The sequence below is a fragment of the Diorhabda carinulata genome, chromosome 4, assembly GCF_026250575.1.
Source record: "Diorhabda carinulata isolate Delta chromosome 4, icDioCari1.1, whole genome shotgun sequence".
NCBI classification, from domain to species: Eukaryota; Metazoa; Arthropoda; class Insecta; order Coleoptera; family Chrysomelidae; genus Diorhabda; species Diorhabda carinulata.
In genome coordinates this window covers 2,417,320-2,427,793 of record NC_079463.1, presented here as the reverse complement: position 1 = coordinate 2,427,793, position 10,474 = coordinate 2,417,320, and positions in this window count along the sequence as shown.

Below are 10,474 nucleotides of genomic sequence, written 5' to 3'. Positions count from 1 at the left end.
CCTTAGATTTTGTTATCAATTTTGGGAATCGCTGCTTTTCGAACGAATGCCTGTTAATTCCCCTAATTTTTAATTATATTAAATACAAACAATTAAATATTTATTGTCTAATTTGTTTTGTAAAACGATAATCATTATTAATTTAATTGTTTAGTTGTTTAATTTTTTTCTTCGTGAAGATTAGCTATGTTAATATGGATTTTTCATTAAATTTTACAGCCTTAAGAATAATACGAATACCTAATAATCAAATCAAATCAGATTTTTTTATGTTAGCAGCAATTTTTGAATTGAATGAATTTGAAGATACAAATTAATTGCAGTAAAATCAGTCTTCGGCGTGTCTTGTCATTTATAATCATCATAAAAGCTGAATACGTTGTGATTGTTTCGATTTTGGTACAGTTGGTTGACCGAAATTTGAAGATTTAACGTCACAAAATACAAAGAGATTCCCCAGAGAGAAATTGAAAGCAGAAATTTAAGTAGATAGTGACGCGACTTATACATCCAAATTATATTCACAATAATAAGCAATTAAGCTTTTATTTATATTATTTATATATTTTAATGTTGTCAAAACTAAATCTCGAAACTAGTTTCAGGTTTCTTTCGAACGTTTTAATTGAGGATTGAATATTTGTATCGCTGAATTATCTCTCAATCATTTCATGTTGATTTTTTATTCTAAGAATTTAGCAATAGTTTGAAGAATGGTGATTATAATGATGATAAGTCATGGCGCCGAACTTTTAAGTGTGTTTACTCACACAACAAATAGTTTATTACCATATTTGGAATTTGAATACCAGAACTTTTCTATATTGCCCGTTCAAAAATTATTGTTATCTTTGATTTCTGAATTGTCAAAATATAGAGTAAAGACTGCCTCATTCGTAAAATGTATCCGCTTTAGTTGACGACAGCATATTGATATCTGGTTTGAGGTTAGGAATACTTTTGTCTTTTTCGGTATTTTGGACCATTTCGTGCTGATTTTTACGATAGGGTTCTATTTGAAATATGGTATTCACGCCCTAAATTTAATCTTTGTGAGGTAAAAATTCTTGGTTTTCCACTTTTTTGCCAGTTATGTCAGGTATAGGAATCTGTCCAATAAAATTATACTTCACTTCACTAATTTCCAACTTACAGAAATTTTAATACAACTGACCTAAAAAGGACTTTTTATTATTAAATTATTTCATTATTAAAACCTATTTTCAAACTAAATATCGTGTCAAACTATTGCGACATACCTTAATAAATGTTAGAAGCTTTAAAAGAATGTATTTGTACAAAATATATTTATTCTTTCGTGGAAATTATAGTACTTTTTTTAATCCAAATAGAATTAAAAATACAGCAAAATCAAATGTTTTGATAAAAGTATTTGGGATGTTTGGATACCTCTAAATTGAAACCAAAATTATGTCAGAAAATTGCGGATTCATTCACAAACAAACAAAAAAGCGACAAAAAAACAGTGAAGCTGTGGCTTCATATTATTTTCACTCAATATAAGTTTCACACCAGAGTTTTTCTTCACCATCTTCGCATAATAATCAATTCAAATGATGAGATTTTCATGAGTTAAATTGCTATGAATCAGTCGTAAGCGCGATATTCGTACTTAATGTGGTTTGTTTAATGTATGTATAATTGACGTTGTCATATATACATCCTGTTCTTCATATGGTGCTGGAGATGCTCCCACTCCTCTCAGAAAGTTCAGAATGTAGAATAGTTCTAGCTACCAGTGATCAAGACTGCTATAAAACTCCTGTTAGTATTCGTAGATTGTTTTTACCTAGGTTGATACCTTCAACAGATGTTCCTTGGGTATAACTTTCCTGTCCGTCTCAATCCCCGTAGATGATTCCAGTAATTGGTTTTACCTCTTTCTATCTCTTTTCCCAGTGTTTTCTCTACTCTTCAGAGCCTATGAAAGATGTATCTGCCCCTATGGAAGCGAGTCCGTCAGATATTTCGTTTACCAGTGTGTCCCAGAATCTAATGGAAGGTAACTTTATTCTTTTGGCGAAGGATTTGTTGATTTTTAGATTTCGTTCAAATTATTTTGTCGTACCAAAGAATCTATTGGATCTCCTGTGCATAATGTGGTGCTGGAGATGCTTCCTCTCAGAAAGCTCGGATTGTAGCTACCAGAGATCTTTTGGCGTCCATTGAGACTGCTACCAAACTCCTGTCAGTTTTCGTAGATTGTTTTTGCCTAGATTGATACCTTCCACAGATGTTCCTTGGGTATAACTTTCCTGTCCGTCTCAATCCCCGTAGATGATTCCAGTAATTGGTTTTACCTCTTTCTATCTCTTTTCCCAGTGTTTTCTCTACTCTTCAGAGCCTATGAAAGATGTATCTGCCCCTATGGAAGCGAGTCCGTCAGATATTTCGTTTACCAGTGTGTCCCAGAATCTAATGGAAGGTAACTTTATTCTTTTGGCGAAGGATTTGTTGATTTTTAGATTTCGTTCAAATTTGTTTTGTCGTACCAAAGAATCTATTGGATCTCCTGTGCATAATGTGGTGCTGGAGATGCTTCCTCTCAGAAAGTTCGGATTATAGCTACCAGAGATCTTTTGGCGTCCATTGAGACTGCTACCAAACTCCTGTTAGTATTCGTAGATTGTTTTTGCCTAGGTTGATACCTTCAACAGATGTTCCTTGGGTATAACTTTCCTGTCCGTCTCAATCCCCGTAGATGATTCCAGTAATTGGTTTTACCTCTTTCTATCTCTTTTCCCAGTGTTTTCTCTACTCTTCAGAGCCTATGAAAGATGTATCTGCCCCTATGGAAGCGAGTCCGTCAGATATTTCGTTTACCAGTGTGTCCCAGAATCTAATGGAAGGTAACTTTATTCTTTTGGCGAAGGATTTGTTGATTTTTAGATTTCGTTCAAATTATTTTGTCGTACCAAAGAATCTATTGGATCTCCTGTGCATAATGTGGTGCTGGAGATGCTTCCTCTCAGAAAGTTCGGATTATAGCTACCAGAGATCTTTTGGCGTCCATTGAGACTGCTACCAAACTCCTGTCAGTTTTCGTAGATTGTTTTTGCCTAGGTTGATACCTTCAACAGATGTTCCTTGGGTATAACTTTCCTGTCCGTCTCAATTCCCGTAGATGATTCCAGTAATTGGTTTTACCTCTTTCTATCTCTTTTCCCAGTGTTTTCTCTACTCTTCAGAGCCTATGAAAGATGTATCTGCCCCTATGGAAGCGAGTCTGTCAGATATTTCGTTTACCAATGTGTCCCAGAATCTAATGGAAGGTAACTTTATTCTTTTGGCGAAGGATTTGTTGATTTTTAGATTTCGTTCAAATTTGTTTTGTCGTACCAAAGAATCTATTGGATCTCCTGTGCATAATGTGGTGCTGGAGATGCTTCCTCTCAGAAAGCTCGGATTGTAGCTACCAGAGATCTTTTGGCGTCCATTGAGACTGCTACCAAACTCCTACTAGTTTTTGTAGATTGTTTTTATTCATTTAGTTATTTATTTACACCATCCTTCAGCGTAAGTGCCAATTAAAAGGTGGGAAATTGAACAATTGAAGTTGTAAGGTACAAGTAAACAATGGTACAATTAGATGAAGTGAAACCATGGTAAGTAAGTTTTCTATCTGTGAGATATGACATTAAAAAGGTGGCAAATGAATCAGTTCAACCAATGTTGGATAGCTTAGAGTTTCAAATTTCAAAATGTTTAGTTACACCATGGACTTGAGGTATTGTATTGTCCTTCACAGCTTCCTTATAGCATAAATCACGTTGTTTATTACCTAGTTAAGTTTACATATTAGTAAATTTCCAGTATTTTAATTTTTTTTTTCATCATCGTTAACTTGTAGTAGCTTCTTCATTAATTTTTTTTCCAATTAGATTTTGTATTCGTCAGATTCGATTAAGAGGTCTTCCTTCATGTCTTTAATTGCGTAAATCTTCACTATTATACTAACAGACAAAATATTACAGTTATAATAGTGAAAAGTTGTTTATAAAACTTCTGAAATAAATAGTACATACACCAATTAATTATTTATTGTCTGTTTTCCACCAAATTGTAAGCTATTATGTACTCTAAGAAGACAACTATGTTGAACCTGCTAAAGCGCACTTAAGTGATCACCAGTAGTTCTTCGTCATCTGAATTGAAATTCTATGTATAGATCAATTTTATAATACCTGTTTGGATAAGAATGTGGGACACGTTATGATACTACAGGTGTTAGCTTATGAGATTATTATTTAAATTATTGTGTCGGTGAGAGTGGGTGGTGCCACTATTTTATCGAAAAAAGTTTGGTTTTTATAACAAGCTGTTTAATAATGTTATGAAATTTTGTGCAAATCTTTAGGTATTGAACAAGTATGGTTAGTTTTTATTAGACGTATGAATCCTCATCGTAGAAGGCGATTATCAAATAAGAAATTTAATTCCAGCAACAGTTACCACATTCCTTTTTATCTATCCTAAAATCCTATTTAACAGAGAGAAAACAGCAAGATGAATTTCTAATGATTATATTCGATCGAAGCTGGTGTTCCCCAAGGAAGTAAACTGGGGCTCACTCAACAATCGCTGAAAAAACGGAGAATTAAAGCTAACGAAGCCAAGTCCACTCATATAACTCACACAATGAAATGTGAAACATGTCCACCAGTCACACAGTGTACACAATTAACCCAGTTAAACGATACAAAGTACTTGGGTATTACCTTGACAGACGTTCAACTTGACAAAAAAATATATTTATGAAATTTAAATCTGAACTGACTTTGGAAAACAAACTGCTGTTGTACAAGGCTATACTTAGACCATCTGTGGAGGACTGCAAGCAATTCCAACCTAGAAATACTGCAGCGGCTTCGAAATAAAGAGTTAGAGTAAATGGTATGTTACATCAGCATTTATAGAGAAAGAACTTCAAGTACTTTCAGTAGAGGAAGTAATCAAGAGTTGTAGCAGCAGGTACAAGGATCGTGTGTTGTTAATTCTGTTGTATTAGTAAGCTAGAGTGTCCTTAAGGGTATCTTCGCTGGAAGATACTCCTGCAAGTCTATTGAAATCAATACAAATAAAAACCTTCAAAAATTAATCGGTTTCGTTTTCTCAAGTTGTCTCAAAATCTATATCTCCTCTCTATATATACCTCAATCCTAATATGTAATCTATTGATCAAATTATTCATAAGTCTCCCCTAGATTCCTTCTGCACGTCTGAATGGTAACAATTAAACAAAAGATCAAATAAAATAATCAATTGATGGAAGAAATAGAAATATGCGAGAAAGATAATGGAATAGAGGTGTTGCCTTTGGTAATTTTTCGAATTAGAAGTTGGTAATACTGAAAGAAACTACAACGCTACAGTTTACTTGCAGTCTCTGAAGTCGATAACTTAGTTATCGAATCACGCGTTAGAGTGAGTGTAGTACAACTCCATGTCTACTTCTATATAGTCTTCGTCACACTCCACATTCTTTTACCATCTCTGGGTAAGCTTTCGGATGCCCTTTTCGTTAAAATTCACGCACGAAGGATTGCTTTCGAATCGCAGTCCACCAAGTGCCTTTTTCAATGGACAATAACCATAAGGAGGGTGTTTGAGTATTTCCCAACCCAATTCGAGAAGACGCGGGCAAACTTCCCAGCGCATGAATTTCTGCTCAAAATTCAGAAGTCTTGGCACTCATCTGGCTGAAATTTTGCGGTAACCAAGCCGTTTATCAAGTATTCAAAAATTAGTTTTTCTATAGCGCTGACGTTTTCTTGTTCTGAAGTACCGCGCATATGGCAAGCGATACACCATTCATACACTTGCGTCTTGGGGAGGCAGTCATCCCCGAATTACTTGAGTAATAATAAACCAGACACTGGTAAATCGTTTTCGCTCGTGGCTGCACCAAAAAACGAGGTTACGCGCTACCGGCTAGACCAGTCTAACATCCAGAGCAACTACTTTCGTGTTTACTGCAGGATGGATGCTGGTGTAGATACTTCAAAGCTAGTTGTTATTAAAAAATAGGGAGTTTATCTCTGTTTGGTCATCATACCAATTATTGATGAACAAATGCAAGACCAAGATCTTGATGTTGGTCTTGGCTTTGGTCTTTCCACCTAACCTAACCTAACTTAATCGAGAACAAGACTAGTCTCGCTCATCGCAACCAATTGTTTTTTGTTTATAGGTATAAAATGTTATTTTTCTCATTCTTCATCATTGCTTTAAGTAATTTATAATATATTTATGTTTTAACATCTTTTCTTGTTCTTGTAGCATCCAAATCATTACGTTCCCGTACTACAATAATTTAATTATCGTTTCCTTTCGTTTCTGATGAAAAATTATGTCCATCTCAGTGAACGTCCCTGTATAACTAACTATATTGTTAAATCTAATTAGGTTCCATTTAAAACTAGTAAATAAAATTGCACGTATTTACTTTTCTTTAACTGTAGAATTTTTTTTAACGATACCAATAAAGACAATTAACACAACGTAAATATAATTGGTGCATAGGTAGGTATAAAATTATCGGCAAAGGAATAAACGAAATCCATTAAAATGTCACAGTCAGGGCCGAGTTTATCTGCTGTCAACTAGCAAATAAATCGAAGGAAGTGAGTCCACTATTGCCAATGTCAAGGATGTCTTATTCGTTTTATTCGTTTGGATAAGATACGTTTCATGAACAATAAATAGATTTTTCATGATGTTTTCTCAGAGTTTTCTGGTATTTATACATACGATGTTTACGAAATTTTTTTTAAGATTACGAGGTGAACAATTTTCCTGAACACAAACAAAACTTCACAGTCTCTAAATTTCTTATATTCCTCGACTATTCTGAAGATCAGACAACAATGTAAGGTCTCTTACATCTATGATGTGTGACGTGGAACGGTGTTTTTCATTAAATATTCTGTAGAAAGCAAAGATAATAGCTTAGACAACGAAATTATCGATATTTATATATTGATGGTTAGACGACGATGCATTTTTAAAAACAAAACCTATGGGAACTGTAATTATCATTTCTATAAATTATTATCGGTCCAGCGTTACATAGAGACTCTATTCGACAGTATTTACTTTGAATAACTACACTAGAGCAGAGGTCGATCACCAGAGACTCTTTGGATGTGAACCTGCGGCTCTTTAGTTTCAAAAGCAAATATTATTGATTTTCTGTTCCCAGACTTGAAAAAATTGTTTGGTGCGCAATGATTTTCCGACAAAAGGGTATCGAACTAATTAAACATCGATGGAAAAATTATTTTTCCCAAAATTTTCGTGTTTTCTTTGTTTCGCCAGACAAGGATTGCTCCATACGTGCATCTGAAGAGCGGATTTCGAAAACCAACCAGAAATCTGATCAAAATTAATGAATTAACGTTTGAATTGCTACCTCATGCACCCTATTCGCCAAATTTGACCCCCTCGGATTATTTTCTGTTTCCAGATTTGTAAAAATTGTTTGGTGCGCAAAGATTTTCCAAAAAAAGGGTATCGAACTAATTAAACATCGATGGAAAAATTATTTTTCCCAAAATTTTCGTGTTTTCTTTGTTTCGCCAGACAAGGATTGCTCCATACGTGCATCTGAAGAGCGGATTTCGAAAACCAACCAGAAATCTGATCAAAATTAATGAATTAACGTTTGAATTGCTACCTCATGCACCCTATTCGCCAAATTTGACCCCCTCGGATTATTTTCTGTTCCCAGACATGAAAAAAAGGCTTAATGGTGGAAGATTTTTCAACAAAAGGGTATCGAACTGATTAAACATCGCTGGAAAAATTATTTTTCCCAAAATTTTCGTGTTTTCTTTGTTTCGCCAGACAAGGATTGCTCCATACGTGCATCTGAAGAGCAGATTTCGAAAACAAACCAAAAATCTGATCAAAACTATTGGATTAAGGTTTGAATTGCTACCTCATGCACCCTATTCGCCAAATTTGACCCCCTCGGATTATTTTCTGTTTCCAGACTTGTAAAAATTGTTTGGTGCGCAAAGATTTTCCAAAAAAAGGGTATCGAACTAATGAAACATCGATGGAAAAATTATTTTTCCCAAAATTTTCGTGTTTTCTTTGTTTCGCCAGACAAGGATTGCTCCATACGTGCATCTGAAGAGCAGATTTCGAAAACAAACCAAAAATCTGATCAAAACTATTGGATTAAGGTTTGAATTGCTACCTCATGCACCCTATTCGCCAAATTTGACCCCCTCGGATTATTTTCTGTTTCCAGACTTGTAAAAATTGTTTGGTGCGCAAAGATTTTCCAAAAAAAGGGTATCGAACTAATTAAACATGGATGGAAAAATTATTTTTCCCAAAATTTTCGTGTTTTCTTTGTTTCGCCAGACAAGGATTGCTCCATACGTGCATGTGAAGAGCGGATTTCGGAAACAAACCAAAAATTTGATCAAAATTAATGAATTAACGTTTGAATTGCTACCTCATGCACCCTATTCGCCAAATTTGACCCCCTCGGATTATTTTCTGTTCCCAGACATGAAAAAAAGGCTTAATGGTGGAAGATTTTTCAACTAAAGGGTATCGAACTGATTAAACATCGCTGGAAAAATTATTTTTCCCAAAATTTTTGTGTTTTCTTTATTTGGCCAGGTACTTCTTCGATCATCTTCGTAATTCGATGATTTTCTCATCTCATACATCAAAATTTTGATTGCCTTTGTTGGATTGGTTGTTGTTATACCGATTAAGAAACCATATAAAAAAAAAGATCTAAATGTTGTGTTGCAAACAAAAAGTGTGAACGACAGCGAGTGTCTGTAGCGCCGTCTAGAAAAATGATAATAAAAAAAGGTAACAAGTTGCGGTGAGTTGTTAAATCCGTTAACAAAGCATTGGAACATGTTAAATCTGTAAGATAAACAAATCTTCCAAGGCCCGAAAACTCAGTATATATAAAAGATAAAGATGAGATAGGTAAATAAGAGGCTGCGTGTCAATAGAACTTGAATGAATTGTGTGTTTTCATAGCTAATAATGAATGAGTCGACAATGAGCAACAATATGGATAGTACACACATTTTCGATGTCATTTTGAGTTGACAACTGCCTTAAGAGACTCTATTATAAACAAAACGTGATCATAAAATCGGTATTTACAGGACCGGAATATTGGAATATTTTTAGTAAAATTATTGAATAAATTACAATATTTTTATTCATTTTGGTTTCAGAGGATTAAAATCACGGTCAAAGTCACCAAAACTTTTTATATACTGAGACAAACTGTGACAAGTTTTGACCAGTTCTAAATTGTTGTTACTACTATGTCCACGTGTCTTCCGGCTCTTCCGAAGAAATGAAAAATAGTCAGAAATCGGTCATAAAAGGTCAGTTGCTTCCATAAATTGGTCACCATTATAAAATTCATAAATAAGATATTGAAGATTACAAAAACCCAATCAGTGTCGATAAAAATATTCCAAGGCGTTGTGGCACTGTTGAAGCTAGTTTACTGAGCACATTCCAAAAAGAAGATGAAAAATTCAGTCCAGTTGCTTGCTGATATAGCATCCTAGATATTTAAAATTGAAGACCCTCTCAACATTCTGTCTGTAGTGACGCCTTGAGGTACAGCTGGCAACTAAAAACCATAAACTTTATCTAAGCAACATTTCTATGAGATTTTAGAGACCCAGGAAATTATCGCACGCTATCATCAGCATAAATCATTCCTCCAGTTCGTCTAGTTACACAAAGACACATGGATTGAAAACCAGAAGCAAAAAAATGTCAGGCTAGAATCTTGAGAAGCTGAAGGTTGCAAAATGACATCTAAAATACTACTACCAGGAAATTATGACGCATGGATGACTTGGAAGTCTCTAAATGGGTTGAGATCAAGAATCTGTTAATCCAAGACTATGATGCAGAAGAAAACATCAAGTAAGACTATTGAGATCAGACTATGGCACATAATCCAAAGTCCGTCAATCACCCGGCGACAGAATGGATTAGATTTATTTGTTGTTATTTTCACCAGTCTATACTCTGTCATTAGAATTATGTATATGTTGCTTCCATTCAGTTGTTTATCGTTTTTGATGTTTCTGGCCGTGTTCCTTGTCTTTATTTTGTCGTACAACGAAACTTTTGACGATAAAAAACATATTTATTGGAATGGATTTTGTCTACCATCTTGTTTATGCCTGAGTCGTACAAGTTTGCCGCCGCATGGCAAAGATAGATTTAAAACTTTTAGCTCTTCGTCGGTTATGAAGTTCGTCCTTTCAAGTGTTTCTTTAATTCAGAAAAGAGATGTTGCCGTTCGTTGTCAGTTGTCAGCATTTTCGGAACCAACCTTGCACAAACCTTGGCATATCCTAAGCGATCTCTCGAAATGTTGTGAATATAGGGCTTGATGACATCAGGAATTATCTCGCTGATGTCCTGAACCATCACGCATCGA